Source organism: Talpa europaea, assembly GCF_964194135.1.
Source record: "Talpa europaea genome assembly, chromosome: 5".
Lineage (NCBI taxonomy): Eukaryota > Metazoa > Chordata > Mammalia > Eulipotyphla > Talpidae > Talpa > Talpa europaea.
In genome coordinates, this window is record NC_140071.1 from 80,407,813 (window position 1) to 80,424,867 (window position 17,055).

Consider the following 17,055-nt stretch of genomic DNA (forward strand, 5'->3'; position numbering starts at 1 on the left):
TTACGACAACCCTTCCCATTTTTGTGTGCCATTTGTTTGTAGAATTGTTTTCCAACAGCTTTAATTTCAATCTATGTTTATCTTTGGAGTTTATGTGTTTCCTGGAGGCAGCTGAAATTTGCATTGTTTTCTTTTTTTTTTTTCAAAGAAATGTTTCTTTTTCTTTTTAGATTTATTTTTATTTATTTGTCCAAGCACTGAGTACAGTCAGAAGCGTGGGAGGGTGAGAGAATTCACCAGAGGCAGAGCGGGGAGCAGAGCAGGCAGAAGGACTGAAGTACACTGCTGAGGGGAGCAGCGGGCGGCAGGAGAGGTCTGCACGCCATGTGGGACCCTCCTCCGGTGGCCGGGGAACAGCCGGGGAGCGAACCGGTGCTGCAGAGGCTGCGGGCAGCTTCGCAACCCAGCGCTCAACCGCTGCGCCACAGGGGAGGCCCTGCATTCTGTTTTCTAATCTGACATGTTACTCTATGAGTTTTCATTGATAAGTTTAGTCCATTAATATTTAGGGTAATTATTGATACATGTGAGTCTATTATTGCCATTTTATAGTTCTATTTAATTCTTTGTTCAGTTTTTTGATTTCATTGTTCTGTTGGTTTAGGTAATTATTATTGTTTAATTTTCACAAACTAAATATAACCCATATATTTTATTTGTGAAAAAGGAAAGTGTATAAAATATGTTTTGAGAGACTTTGATATGTTATATCTTAAAACATTTATTTTTATTTAGAGATAATTTCCATCTTTAATTTTTGCTTCTTTAATATTTTCTACTTTTTATTATTTATGTCTAGATAATACATTACAATGAGAAAATAACCTCAAAATCATTGCTTTTATGATAAATTCAGGTTTTTTATTACCCAAATACAAGTTATAGTGTTTCTGTAAGTATTTCATGTATGAGAGAAGGATGCATCTTTCTGTTTGTTGATTCACACATCCTTCTTTGTCTGGCTTTCTGATCTATTTTTTAAGTAATGTTTTCTCTATTCTTGTAGTTCCAGTGATTTTAAGATGAAGAAGGAACTATATGTGGAGATAAAATGGAGTCTACATCAAATGGTTCTTAAAGACATATGACATCTTCGTACACTTTGATATAGTCTGTATAATGTGATTTTTACTGTCTTCCCTTCTGTTTTAATTGATGTGCTTTCTGTTGCTGATAGTGAATATTATACTCAAATTCAAAACATTATTATAGTTCTCTCTTTTCTATTTCAGATCAATACTTATTAACAAAACTAATTCCTGCTCATTTTTTCAATCCCCTTAAGGAATATCTGGAAGACTTCATGCTTTTAGAAAGGGAAAAGGAGCACAATTACTTTAGCAGGAGCTGACACCTTAAAGACATAATGTTTAAAATATCTGTGAATCAACATTCATAAAACACATTAACATTTTTAAGCAGAAATATTGCAAAGGCCACTTAAAGAAGATGAATATAGACTTTCTTTCCAAAGGCGTCATGTTTTTAAAAATATTTTCTTCTTTGATATATATTTGGCAAGGGACAATCATGCTATTATATGTCCACTTTATAAAAACCATTTAAAACTACTAATGTGAGAAAAATCAATCTGAACTCACAGTTCACTTTAACTACCATTATAGTAAAAGGCTTGTCATCATATAACATAGGTGCCCATGTTTAAGATACATGAAATAATGTACTACATCCATAAAATATATAGCTAGTTTAATAGTATTGATTTTTTTAAAAAAAATATAAGGAGTATGAAGTACATTATTGAGTGGATATAATTTCTAAAAATTACCTGAGTGAAAATTCATGAAAAACGTTACATTTCTGGGACACAGTAATTTCATTCATATAGATAAATATTCTAAGCAACCAGGCACTTAAAAAGCAGATCTCATAAGAGTAGGGGCTGATAATCTTCCACTATAATAATGTCTGTGATTCAATGAAAGGATTTCCTGAAACATTATTGCCTTCCCTAAGCAAAAAAAAAAAAAAATGATGTAATAATATGATATATGAAATATCATTCATTGTTCCTGTTATTCTTGATATTTAGCAAAAGTTTAATTGTTAAACTACAAAATGAATTTTAGCTTTTCTAATTTTGATTGAAGTTAATTTGCACACCCCTTGAATTTCAGGAGGGCATGTGACATGCTTTAAGACATGGAATGCAAAAGAAATAACAATGAGCAACTTGATAGTTTAATGCCATAAATTATTTTTTGCTATCATATCAACAAATGCAGGATAACCTGGCCAGAGAACACAAACAAAACATAAGCTCCTTCCACTATCTATTGCTCCTCCTACCTGGTACACAATCAACCGGCACAAAACTGTCCTGCTGAAGTGAAACTCATTGCAAATACATGAGTGAGCCCAGCTAGACCATAATAAACTGCCCAGTTGAGACCAGACTAAGGCACTAACATACAGACTTTTGAGCTAAATATTTTACAGGTTTAAGCCACATAAAATTTTGGAGGATTTTATGTAAATATTAATAATTACAATAATAATAATAATAATAATTTAAAAATTAAAACAAGAGAAAAATAAATCCTAACTGTACATATTGACAACATACAAGATCATTCTCGAATTTATATTGAAAGTGACATGTACTAGAATAAATTTTAAAAAAATGAGAAAGAAGAACAAAGTTGAATCATTCACATTACTCTGTATGAAAGCATTATACGTAGAAGTGTAGGTTTCCTATTGAATTAGTGTTTTTGTGTCCTCTGTGTATATTCCTGGGAGTGGAATCCAAAGGTCATATGGTAGGTCCAATTGTAATGTTTTGAGAAACTCCATACAGCTTTCCACAGTCACTGGACCAATTTGCATTCCTACTAGCAGTGTAAGAGGACTCATTTTTCACCACATCCTCACCAGTATTTGTTGTTTCTGTTTTATAGAGTTATTTATTTTTTTAATATGGGCCTTTCTCACAGGTATGAAGTAGTATCTTATTGTGATTTTGATTTGCATTCACTCATAGTGTTGTTGAACATCTTCTCATATGCTTGTTGGCCATTTGCATTTCTTCTTTGGAAAACTGTGTTTTTAGCTCTTCTGCCTGTTTTTGACTGGGTTGTCTGCTTTTTGTTTGTTGAGTTGTATCTTTCTAGATCTTTGACATTGGTCCCTCATCTGAAGGATGATGTGTAAAATTTTTCTTCCTTTTATTAAGGTGTCTCTTATTAGTTGCTGTTTCTTTTGCTGTACAGAAACTTTTTAATTTGATATGGTTCCCACTGTTTGTATTCACTTTTGTTTACCTTACTTCTGGAGATGAGTCTTCAAATATTTTTATTACAGCACTATTTACAATAATCAAGATATGGAAACAACATAAATGTCCCAATACAGATGAAGAGATAAAGAATATCTGGTATTTATATACAATGGAATACTACTCAACAATCAAAAAGATAAACTCATGTCATTTGCAGTAACATGAATGGAGCTAGAAGAGATTATGCTAAGCAAAATGAGTCAGAAGACAATACATAAATATTGAATGATTTAACTTATAGGCAGACTATGGTGAAACTAAGGAAAGTGTCAGGGAGAAAAAGACAAAATTTGCAAGCTGAGGATAGACCTGAGGCATACAGCAAGGGAAGAATGATAGAGGATTCAAAACAAGGGAGGAAAGAGCATAAGGGACTGTGGTGATTGATCACTACTTATGGGGATGGGAGAACTACAGGGACTATACTGGAGAGAAGACATCAAGTATCATGCAAAATTTAACAAAGGTGTAAGAAAATTAATAATTAATAAAATAAATAAATAAAACTAAAATAAATAAATAAATAAATATATGTCCACAGTAACCAAGGCAGTATGGTACTTGCAAAATAATAGATCAATGGAATAGAATTGGGAAATACAAACATAGCACTTTATTCAGTCATGTCATGTGGTTCTTATGAACTGGGTACTAGCTGGCCACTCATGAGCAATTGTGACCTATTTGCTATCTCCAAACCACAGCAAGGCATTCCTTCCCTACCTATGGAGTATAGCACATGTCATAAGGCAGGCCCAGGCATATCTAGGCTGCTGTTAACCTGATAGCATGACTATCTCCCTGGTGGTCTAGGGACAATGCTATCTGTGATAACATCAAATATTGCTGATGCAAATGTCTCTTTTTTTTTTATAGAGGCATGTTTTTATTTATTTATTTATTATTATATTTGTTTGTTTGTTTTGTTTATACATGCACTAGGTACAGTCAGAAGCGCGGGAGGGTGAGAGAATTCACCAGAGCCAGAGTGGGGAGCAGAGCAGGCAGAAGGACTGAAGTACACTGCTGAGGGGAGCAGCGGGTGGCAGGAGAGGTCTGCGCACCATGTGGGATCCTCCTCCGGTGGCCGGGGAGCAGCCGGGGATCGAACCGGCGCCGCAGAGGCAGCGGGCAGCTTCGCAACCCAGCGCTCAACCACTGCGCCACCGGGGAGGCCCGCAAATGTCTCTTGATGTACGGTCACAATTTCTCCTCTGTTCCTCATAAAACTTTGTTCCCCATTCCAATTTCATACTCTGGAATTTATTCCTCATACCATTGTCGCATGATCAGCTTTCACTAGTCTGTATGCTTTCAATAAATGACATTTTAACTTCTGCTCAAGTAGCAGAGTCTTGCCTTGCAAACCTGCTTTAGGACTGTTGTGTCTCTCATCAGTCCCACTGCAAAACTGCAACAAAGTTCCTGTCGCAACAATGTCACAAAATAAATTCAATGACAAAATGGCACTTTGGACAAATGGATAATTTTAGGGCTGAAGCGGAGAAAATACAAAATAAGCTTGAAGCAACTTAGAAGAAAATACAAAAGAGCACAAAAAGAGAAATGAGAATCAAGTTATGTCAAAGAGAATTCAGAGCTAACCCAGGGGAGCTTTGCAGAGCCAAAATGGAAACAATTGAACAAACTAACTTAATGATTATATCCAGTATATAAAAACCCAAATATCCATTACTCCATATTGATATATGCAACTGGTGAAATTAATTAAGACATGGGAATGAATAGGTAATCTCTATAGAAAAACAAAGTAATTTATGTAAATGTTCTCCTCCTGAGGATGTTTTCCTCATTATTATCCTCCTTCTTGGAGTATGGTTTGTACTTAATGATGGTTCAAAGATTAGATATATAGAAAGAATGGAAACAAACAAACAAACAAAAAACTCCATAGAGGAGACCTGGTAAACAATACCTTTAAAAAAACATCAAGGTCAAGTTACCAGAAACAAAGTGTCAAGTTACTAACATGAATTTCTCACATCATAAGGAGAGAAAAGCACCCACTCCTGTGGTATTCTTTCCCCAAACCCATATGTCAAGTCCATCTGTTGGGGAAAAAGAAAGTCAAGAGGCATTCAACAAAATTGTTAGGGCTATGGGGAAGAAAAAAAAAATAAGAAAATGTTCCAGGCCAGAGGGATCAAGGGAATATGTTGATTAAATATAATTTATTGAATAAGATCCTGGAACAGAAAAATATTTCGGTAGAGCATTAATAGTAATACACATATGTTATTTTTTAGATGTTATAAACGGAGTATAGTAATAAAATAGGGCCTCCCCAGTGGTGCAGAGGGTTGAGCACAGTGCTGTGAAAATTTTCCGCAGCATCTGCATTGCGGGTTCGATAGAGTCCCTGCCAGCCAGGGAGATCCCCACATAGTGCAGCAGACCTCTCCTGCCTCACCCTCTATTCCCCTCAGCAGTGTCTTCGGTCCGTCTGCCTGTTCATCTCCTGCTCTGTCTCTGGTGAATTCTCTCACCCTTGCACGCCTCTGGCCTATACCCCCTGCTTGAATAAATAAATATTTTTTTTAAAAATATAAAATAAAATATATTAATAATAGAAAAACAGGGCCTCCCATGCTGAAGCAGAGGTTGAGCACTGGGCTATGAAGCTGCCTCCGGTCTCTGCAGCGCTGGTTCTATCCCAGGTCACCGGCGAGGGTCCCACATGGCATGACAGACCTTTCCTGCCGCATCTGCTGCTCCCCTCAGCAGTGTATTTTGTCATTCTGCCTGTTCTGTTCCCCGCTCTGGCTCTGGTGAATTCTCTCATGCTCCCATGCTTCTGACCATACCCCATGCTTGTATAAATAAAAAAAATAAATAAATCTTAAAAAAATACCAAGCATTGAATTGCAGTTCTCTTTATTAATTTGGTATCATTTCTGTGACTCTAAAGTTACTCTAAAATTAAAAAAAAAATAAATAAAAATTCAAGAGTTAAATATATAATACATAATCCCCTTGATTGCTTACCCCATGCCAAAACTGTTATAAGATTTACATGTATACATTCATTTTATCCTATGCTCTGAATGGGGTATAATTTATGTGCATATACTGAGATCAAGAGAAAGTACTTACTTGCCTAATATTACAGGGCTAACAAGCAACCCTCCAGATTCAGTATTCTATATTAATAATAGCAAAATAAAATGTTACTATATTCTGCAGTTAGTCTGATAGTTAGGTAAAGAAAAGCTGATTTCCTAAACTATAGTTCTAAAATTTTCTTTTTCTTTTTTTTTTAGAGATTTATTTATTTATTTATACAAGCACTGGGTACAGCCTGAAGCAGGAGGGTGAGAGAATTCACCAGAGCCAGAGCGGGGAGCAGAGTAGGCAGAAGGACCGAAGTACACTGCTGAGAGGAGCAGCGGGCAGCAGGAGAGGTCTGCTCGTCATGTGGGACCCTCCTCCAGTGGCCGGGGAGCAGCCAGGGATCCAACAGGTGCTGCAGAGGCTGTAGGCAGCTTCGCAACCCAGCGCTCAACTGCTGCGCCACTGGGGAGGCCCTACAGTTCTAAAGTTTTCATGCAAAAATCTTAAGCAAAGGCTGGAATGAGAAAGACAAGAAAATGTTACCAAAATATCAACCCCAATTCCAGATGTGCATTCTGGGGCTACTGGTTTCTATTTCTCATTTTGTATGTGAATTTTACAAATCATATTTTACTTATGGTTGTATGCATTTCCTTTTCCATTTTCCATATTAAGTAAACATTTTCCATACTTTAACACCAGTGATAAAATTTGAATCTAGTACTTTACATTTCCATACAATAGTATTTCAATTTCCATTCTTTTGGGAAAAACATGGATGGTGTTAGCAAACTAAAATTCCTATTAGGGCCCCCAGGTCGTAGTCAGTTACCTAAGCAGCAGACTTGGGCAAGCTATGGGATCCAGAAGCAGACCTTCATTGACAACAGGGAGGTCTCCATGAAACAAAGGAAAGGGCCTAAAGGCATGCCTGCCATAATAGGCCTCCATAGATATTGGCACAGCTTTAATGAGCCCTATGAAGGGACTTGGTAGCTGACCAAACACAGCAGGCCTCTGCAGACATCAGGCCCAGTGAACGCCAGGAAGAGGTCTGGAAGCAGAATCATCACAGGAAGCCCATGTAAATTTTGGCAGAGACCTCAATAAAATACAGTTAGGACCTGGAATCAGACTCATCAAGGTCAGACAATTACAGTCCTCAGCAAGTTCTGGGGAAATTCCTGAATACAAACTCATCACAATAGACATTCGTAGCTCTCTGCAAGCTTGATGTGAGGTGGGGGTGGAAGGGTCAGGGGGCTAAAGCAGTCATCAGCATGGTAGGCCACATCATATCTTAAGGAACTAGAATATGAGAAGGATCGAAATCAAATCCCATTAGAAATAAATAAATAATAAAAAAATTAGAGGGAAAGTAAATACAAGTCAAAAAATATAGTTCAGAAGAGCAAGGCAACCAAAAGCAGATTATTTGAAAGAAAAAAAAAAAAACATTAATTAGGCAAACCTGTAGTTAGACACACCAAATTTAAAAAAGTAGAAACCCTAATATAATCACAAATGAAAGAGAAGTTACTACACATACATCAGAGATGAAAAAGGATCATATAAGTCTACTAAGAATGTCTTTATGGGGACAAATTGGAAAATCTGGAAAAATACAAATTCTTAGAAGTATGTACAGTCTTCAAATGTGTTCTATTCTCTGCCTGCCAGGGAGATTCCCACATGGGGCAGCAGACCTCTCCTGTCATGCCCGCTGCTCCCCTCAGCAATGCTTTTGGTCAGTCTGCCTGTTCTGCTCCCCACTCTGTCTCTGGTGAATCCTCTCACCCTCCCATGCCTCTGGCCTGTACCCCAACTATTGTATACATAAAAATTAAATCTTAAAAATAAAAAGTGAATTCTCACAAACATATGTTAGGAGACTCACATTACTCTGATACCAAAAGCAGACCACAGCATTATAAAAAGAAAACTACAGAGCAACATCCCTGACTGAAACTTATATCCAAAGAAGACATAAGGAAATGGAAAGACATTCAGTTCTCATGGACTGGGAGAATTAATATTGATAAAATTTCCAGTTTACTCAAAGCAATATAAAGATTCATTGTAATCCCTATCACAGGTGCAATGGAATTTAAAAGAAATAGAGCAAACATTATTGAAATTCATATGGAACTAGAAACCAAATAACCAAAGTAATCTTCACACAAAAGAATAATGAAGGTCTCATACTCCCAGAATTCAAACTACACTACAAGTCTATTATAATCAAACCAGTATTGTATTGGAATAAAAATAGATACACAGACCAATGGAATAGAATTGAGATTTAAGTGGTAAACCCATATATATATTGACAGTTAATTTATGACATAGTTGTCAAGCATATACCATGGAGTAAGAGAAGTTTCTTCAAGAAATAGTGCTGAGAAAAGTGGACATTCACATCCAGAAAAATGACAGTCACATCCAGAAAAATGGACAGTCACATCCAAAAACTCTTTCACACCGTACACAAAAATTAACTCATAATGGATGAAAGTCTTGGAAGTAATAATGAAAAACGTTACATACATATAAGACTACATAGGCATCCATTCATGACATTGATTTTAGGGATGTCTTTGGAAATGCAACAACTGCATGAAATAATCAAAGCAAAAAAAAAAAAAAAGAATGGTACTGTATGAAGCTAAAAAGCTTCTGTAAATTAAAAAAAAGATTATTAAAACAGAAACGCATGCTACAATATAAGAGAAAATATTTTCACAAAATACATCTGAAATGGACTATTATCCAATATTCACAAAGAACTCATACAATTCAAGGTGAATAAAGAACACACACAAAAGAGAAGACCTAAATGGATACTTCTTTAAAGAAGACATGCAAGTGGAAATCAGGCATTTGAACAAATATTCAGCATCATTTATTATTAGTAAAATGAAAATAAAAACCACAATGATTTATCATCTCACTCCAATGAGAATGACCCCAATCAAATAAAAAAAAAAAAAGTCAAATTTTGGTGAGGGTCTGGAGAAAAAGGAATCTTCTTGTTGGAATGGAAACTAGCCAACTTCTGTGGAAAATGGAATTTTCTTTGAAGTGTTAAAAATAGGCTTTCCCTATGAACCATCAATTCCACTGTTAGGTAGCTACACCAAGAATACAAAATCACTACTCTCATAGGATATATGCACTCCTGTGGTCATTGAAATACTATTTACGACAGCTAAGGTATGAAACCAATGTAAATGTCCATTGACAGAGCAGTGGATTAAGAAGATGTGTAGACAACATGGCTGAGTAAATGCTCCCAGATCAGCTACTCTCCTAAAAACATCTCCAGAAAAAAAGAGAGGAGATTGTTATGAGCTCTGGAAAACAGATTTTTTGAAGTGGACATCAGATCATCTCCAGGGAGATCCAGAGCCAGAAAAGGCTATCACTGTCAGTAAGGCATCCAGCATCTCAACTAGTTGTGGCCACCACTACAACTACTGCCCCCACCACCACGACAACTGAACCCCAGACAGACTCAAGCCCTGAGCTCTCTCATCTACATTGGAGATCATCAGAGACTTCTGAACATGCCACAGGTGAGAAATCATGACCCCAATATTGTTTCTTTCCTTTTTTAAAAAAAGATTTATTTATTTGTTTGTTTGTTTGTTTGTTTATACAAAAACCAGGGTTCAGGCCAGATGTGTGGGAGGGTGAGAGGATTCACCAGAAACAGAGCAGGGAACAGAACAGGCAGACTGATGAAATACACTGCTGAAGGTAGCAGCGGGCATGATGGAGATGTCTGCCATGCCATTGGGACCCTTGCTGGCCGGCTGATATTGAACCTGCACTGCAGAGGCTGTGGACAACTTCACAGCATGGCGCTCAACCGCCTGTGCTACCAGGGGAGGCCCGACTCCAATATTGTTTCTGCCACCACCAACAAGACCGCCACTGCTGAGACCTGGATAGAACCCAACCCCAGGCTCTCAATGCTCCCATGTGCATTGGAGAACCCATAGACAGAGTCCATTAGATACCCCACAGGTGACAATTTGTGACCCCCAACACCTGCAGCAACTTGCACCCTGAAAGAGGAGAGAACTACAAACTGCTATAGAGTTATTTTTGCTTATTTTTCTCTCTCCTCTGAGATGCATTCAGGAGGGACTTGAACAGTTTAACTCAGAGGTACATAGCACTCAATCTTTCAGTGCCACCTGTTGGTTTCAACACCTGGGAGGAGACAGAGCTCTGAGGTGCAAATTTTGTATTTTTTTCTTTTATTTCTGTTTACTTTAACCTCTATGTCTCTTCCATTTTATTGTTAATGTTATTTTTCTATTCCCTGAATTAAACCTCAAAGGAGATAGCAGATCCCTGGAAGGCTATCCCATTCAGCCTTATGGTGCCCCTCAGCAAACCAGACTAAAGCAGTAGCCACTAGTTCCTTGGGAGCCAACAGAGTCCTGAATTATAACCCCCCCCCCACCTTTTTCCTCTGTCTTTTTTTTTTTTTTGATATTTTTCTGTTGTTATCCCCTTTATCATTATTATTATTCATCTTTCCTATTTCTTTCCTTCCTCTTTTTTCTTCCTTTTGTTTAAAGATTTATTTTTATTTAGGCATACAAGAGGCGGGGGTACAGGCCATGGGTGCAGAGGATGAGAGAATTCACCAGAGATAGAGTGGGGAACAGAACAGGCAGACTTATTGAAGTACACTGCTGAGGGGAGCTGTGGGCAAGTCAGGAGAGGTCTGCTGCACCATGTGGGTTGCTCCTGGCTGGGATCAAACTCATGCTTCAGTGACTGCGGACAGATTCATAGGTTGCATCTTAACCCCTTGTACCACCAGGGAGGCCCTCTTTTTTCTTCCTTATCTCTATTTTGCTTCTTTTCTTGTCTCACTTTTTTTCTTCTTCTTTTTTTTAATATCTTTTTCATTCTTTTTTCCCCTTATTTCTTTTTTCTCTATTTTCTGTCTTTCTTTCTGATTTCCTGCACCACAACCTAGTGGGACATAGCAGTGTAATACAGAAGTATATCTAACTCAGCTGCCTGGCACCTCCCAGTGGACTTGACCTCAGCTTGTATCCAGTGGTGCAGTGTTCCACACGATTCTTGACTACTACAAGCTGAGATGTTAGAAACCATGGTAGTGGGGTCTGGGAAGGCAGAGACTCCTGGGGTAAATCACAGCTCACAACAACATCTGCCACAGTAGAAGTATAACCACCTGGGAGTTATGGGAAGTGCCCACCCCTTAGCCCTACCCACCCCAGTATTTCCTGAAACTCAGTAGGAGAGCCTGGAAGAGACACCATTGACATCAACCATCTGGCATACACACACTCAGAATTATACTGCAGGAACTTCCCACTCCCAATTCTGGTGGTCCCTAATGCTCTTGGAGGAGCATCAGGAAGTCCTATCTGCCTTCGGTAGTGGTCCAGTTAAGGAGAGCTGAGGGAGAAGCTAGAGGAGCCCCCACGCTTACCTCACCCCACCAGCAACGGCAGCCCAGGCACTACTCAGATAATACATGCTGCAGCAACAGAACTCAGAAGTTATGCCCACCAGCATGGCCCTATGAATAAAAGCTGAGGGCAAACAATGGGAAGAAAGGAAAACGAAAAATACAAGTGATCAAGCAGGCCTTCCTGGGAACAATACTCCAAAGGAAGAAAGTCAGCTTCCAGAAGCCAAAAACACAGACACTTAAGAATATCTCTACCTGACAAATAAAGAATTCAGAATTACTACAATGAAAATACTTAAAAAGAGACTGACGCCCAGGAAAGTGTGTCTCCAACTCGACATTTTAGAACAGGGATCTTCATTCAATAAAGATTGCTTGAAACCAGGAGAAAGCTTCCTTATGCAGCCAGAGGTGAGCAGAGAAGCACCCCCAAGCCAGCCCCCTTCTGGACAGCAGTCCTAGCCCAGAGGGGGAGCAGGCATCCATGGCAGGGGCAGACCACAGGTGCAGGAAAGTGCTTCTCCGACTTCCCATTTTATAACAGGGACCTTCCTTCAATAAAGACTGCTTGAAACCAGGAGAAAGCTCCCTGCTCAGCCAGAGATGAGATGGGAACCCCCCCACACCAGGCCCCTTGTGGCTAGCAGTCCAAGCCCAGAGCGGGAGTGGGCATCCACAGCCTGGGCAGACCAGGAAAGTGCATCATCTACGGGCCATTTTAGAATAGGGACCTTCCTTCAATAAAGACTGCTTGAAATCCAGAGAAGCTCCCTGCACAGCCAAGGGTGAGCTGAAGGACCCCGCAAGCCTGGTCCCTCCTGTTAGGGAGTTGGAGCCCGGAGGGGGATCCAGGGATTTGGAGCCTGGAGTGCAATCAAGCCGTCACATCTCCAGGGAAGTCTATGGGACTTCAAGACACATCTTTGGAATTAAACAAACACAGAAGAAGGAGATATTATGTTACAATGACCATTAACATACTCAAAGTACAACTGCCTCACTGGACTTCTGGCATAACAATACTTGACTTGTTTGGGCTGCCAATTTCTGAAATCCCAGAAAGAGTACACCAAAAGATGTTGGCTAGTAGCAGCAACAGTGCCCCGATACAAGAGAAAATTAGAAAACAGGCAGCAGGGAGAAGAAAAACTGCATGCAACCTAGCAATTCCTCAGAAAAAAGACACACCACAAAAAGAAAACCATCCACTAGAGTGCAACAACAGTGACTTGGAAGAACATCTGAGCCTTCCAGAAAGAGAATTTAAAATTGCCATGATGAAAAAACTGATAGAAGTCATTCAGGAAAATGATGTTCAGAAGATGAAATTGAGTCCCTAAAGAGGGAAGTAAAAGAAATGCAAGAGATCAAAGGATTAACAGAAAAGCTAAAGAACTCTGGGAAAAGCAGTGATAACATAATAGATAACATGGAAGAACAAATAAGCACTCTCAAAAACACAGACATAAAAAGAACCAACACAGAAAAGGAAAGAGAAGTACAAATGAAAAGGACTGAAGAAAGACTTCAGGAACTACCTGACTCCATGAGGAAAGGAAATAAAAGGGTTATAGGAATCCCAGAAGGAGAGGAGAGAGACCTAGGAACAGAAAATATTCAAGGAAATAATTAAAAAGAACTTCCCAAATGTGAAGAATGAGCTGAAAATGCATATACAAGAAGCAAGAAGAAACCAAACTTCCAAGATGAAAGGAAAAACACAGCAAGACACATAATAGTAAAGCTCCCAAGAATCCAAGAAAAGGGAAAAATAATGATGCTGACAAGAGGGAAGAAACAGATAACATACAAAGGAAAACCAATCAGGCTGATGTCAGACTTCTCCAAAGAAACACTACGGGCAAGGAGAGAGTGGAGGGACATAGTCAACAGACTCCAAGACATCAAATGCCAACCAAGAATACTCTATTTTGCAAAGCTTTTCTTCCTCTATGAAGAAAGAATAAGGGCCTTCCCAGACAAACAGAAACTCTGGAACTTCATTACGAATAAACTCCTACTCCAAAAAATACTGCAAGGAGTCCTAAAGCCAGAACCAACAGAAGGATGAAAAACAATGAAACAAGGCCGAAGAAATATTAAAAGAACAAATAAAATCAGAGGAAAGACAATCAGAGGAAAGACAAATGGCAAATACAGGCAATAACATATCACTTTTAACTCTAAATGTAAATGGAATAAACTCTTCAATAAAAAGACAGAGTTGCAGGCTGGATTAAGGAACAAAACCCAACCTTTTGCTGTCTCCAGGAAACACATATAACTACAAAATATAAAAACAGACTCAAAGTAAAAGGATGGAATACAATCCTACAAGCAAATGGACCAAAAAAGAAGACAGGAACAGCTATAATTCTATCAGATAAAACAGATTTCAAACTCAAAAAGGTAAAAGGAGACCCCAACAGTCACTACATTATGATAAAGGGGACAATACTTCAAGAAGAAATAACACTCATTAACATATAGTCACCAAATGATGGAGCGCCAAAATACATCAGATAACTACTATCATCTCTGAAAACAAACAGCAGAGAAAACACATATATAGTAGGAAATTTCAATGCACCATAATCAACAATGGATAGATCAACAAGACAAAAAATAAGTAAGGACACTAAAGCTCTAAATGAGGAACTAGAGCTCATGGCTTAACAGACATCTATAGAACACTAAACCCAAAAACAACTGAGTACACATTTTTCTCAAGACCACATGGATCATTCTCCAGGATCGATCACATACTGGTACACAAGACAAATACCAACAGATACACCAAGATTGATATCATACCAACTATCTTCTCTAACCATCAAGGCATCAACTAGAAATAAACCACAAAAAGAAGGCAAGGAACTCTCCTACATCATGGAGATTGAAACCCACACTAGTGGAAGACCACTGGACTAATGAGGAGATCAAAGAAGAAATTAAAAAAAATACTTTGAGATGAATGACAAGGAGGACACCAATTTCATAAATGCATGAGACACAGCAAAACTATTATAAGAGGAAAATATATAGCAATAGAGGCTCACTTCAAGAAACAAGAAAGAACTCAAAGAAACAACCTAATCTCAAAGCTCAAAGAACTAGAAAAAGAACAACAACAACAACAACAACAAATCCCACAGCCAGCAGAAGAAAAGAAATAATAAAAATCAAAGAAGAAATAAATGAAATTGAAACTAAAAAAAAAAAAAAATCCAAAAGATCAATGAAACCAAATGCTGGTTCTTCAAAAAAATAAAAAAAAATAGACAAACCCCTAGCCAGGCTCACAAAAGAAAAACAGGAGAAAGCACAAATAAATAGGATCACAAATGACAGAGGAAAAATTACAGCAGACAGAGCAGAAATCGAAAGAATAATCAGAAACTACTATGAAAATTTATATGCAAACACATTCAACAATCTAGAAGAGATAGACAAATTCCTACAACTCTACAATCACCCGAAGCTAGATAAAGAAGAAATAGAACACCTAAACAGACCAATTATAAGCAGCAAAATTGAAATGGTAATCAAAAACATCCCCAAAAACAAAAGCCCAACCTGATGGATTTAACAATGAATTCTACTAACATTCAGAAAAGAATTAGTGCCCATCCTTCACAAGCTCTTTCAAAAAATTGAGAAGGAAGGGATAGTACCAAACACATTCTATGAAGCCAACATCACACTAATACCAAAACCAAACAAGGACAACACAAAAAAAGAAAACTGCAGGCCAATACCTCTAATGAACACAGATGCAAAAACCATCAATAAAATTTTAGCTATCAGAATCCAGCACTGTATCCATAAGATAATTCACCATGACCTAGTAGGTTTTATTCCAGGGACACAAGTATGGTTCAATATCTGAAAATCAATCAATGTTATCCAACACATCAACAAAAAGAAATGTAATACCATATGATAATATCAATAGATGCTGAGACAGCTTTTGACAAAGTACAACACCCATTTATGATAAAGGCCCTTGAAATTCTCAGGATACAAGGAACATACCTCAACTTCATAAAGGCCATATATGACAAGCCAAAAGCCAATATCATTCTCAATGGCGAAAAGCTAAAAGCATTTCCATTAAGATCTGGAACAAGACAAGGATGTCCACTCTCACCACTGCTTTTCAATATAATACTGGAAGTCCTAGGCAGAGCAATAAGACAAGAGAAAGACATACAAGGAATCCAATAAGGAAAAAAAGAAGTCAAACTATACTATTTGCATATGATATGATAATATACATAGAAAATCCCAAAAACTCCACAAACTAATTAAATTAATCAATCAATTAAGTAAAGTAGCAGAATACAAAATCAACACACAAAAATCAGTAGCCTTCCTATACATAATAAATCTGAAGAAGAAGAAATTAAAAAAAAATCCCTTTTCTTATTTGAAAAAAAATCAAATATTTGGTAATAAACCTAACAAAATTGGTAAAGGGCCTATACAAAGAAAATTAGAAAACACTGTTAAAAGATATAGAAGAAGATACAAAGAAATGGAAACACATCCCCTGCTCATGGATTGGAATAATAAACATTATCAAAATGGCTATCCTACCAAAAGCAATTTACAAATTCAATGATATTCCAATAGAAATTTCAATGACATTCTTCAAAGAAATAGAACAATTATTGATGAAATTCATATGGAATAACCAAAAACCCTGAATAGCCAAAGCTTTCCTGAAAAAGAAGGGAATGGAGGCATAACATTCCCAGACTTAAACTATAGTACAAAGCCATAATCATCAAAACTGCATGATATTGGAATAAGAACAGATACACTGACCAATGGAACTGAATAGAAAATCCAGAAACAAACCCAGAGATTTATGGTCAACTAGTCTTTGACAAAGGAACAAAGAATATGCATTGGAGCAAAGAAAGTTTGTTCAATAAATGGTGCTGGGAAAACCGGGTCGCTACATGCAAAAGAATGAAGCTTGATGGCTACCTCACACCATGTACAAAAACCAACTGAAAATGGATTAAATAACTAGACATAAGACCTGAAACCGTAAAATATATAGAAGGAAATATAGGAGAAACACTACATGACAAGCACCTCAAAGACATCTTTACAGACACATCACCCAAAGCAGTGATAGTGGAGGAAAAGATAAACAGCTGGGACTACATCAAATTAAAGAGCTTCTGCACAGCAAAAGAAACAACCA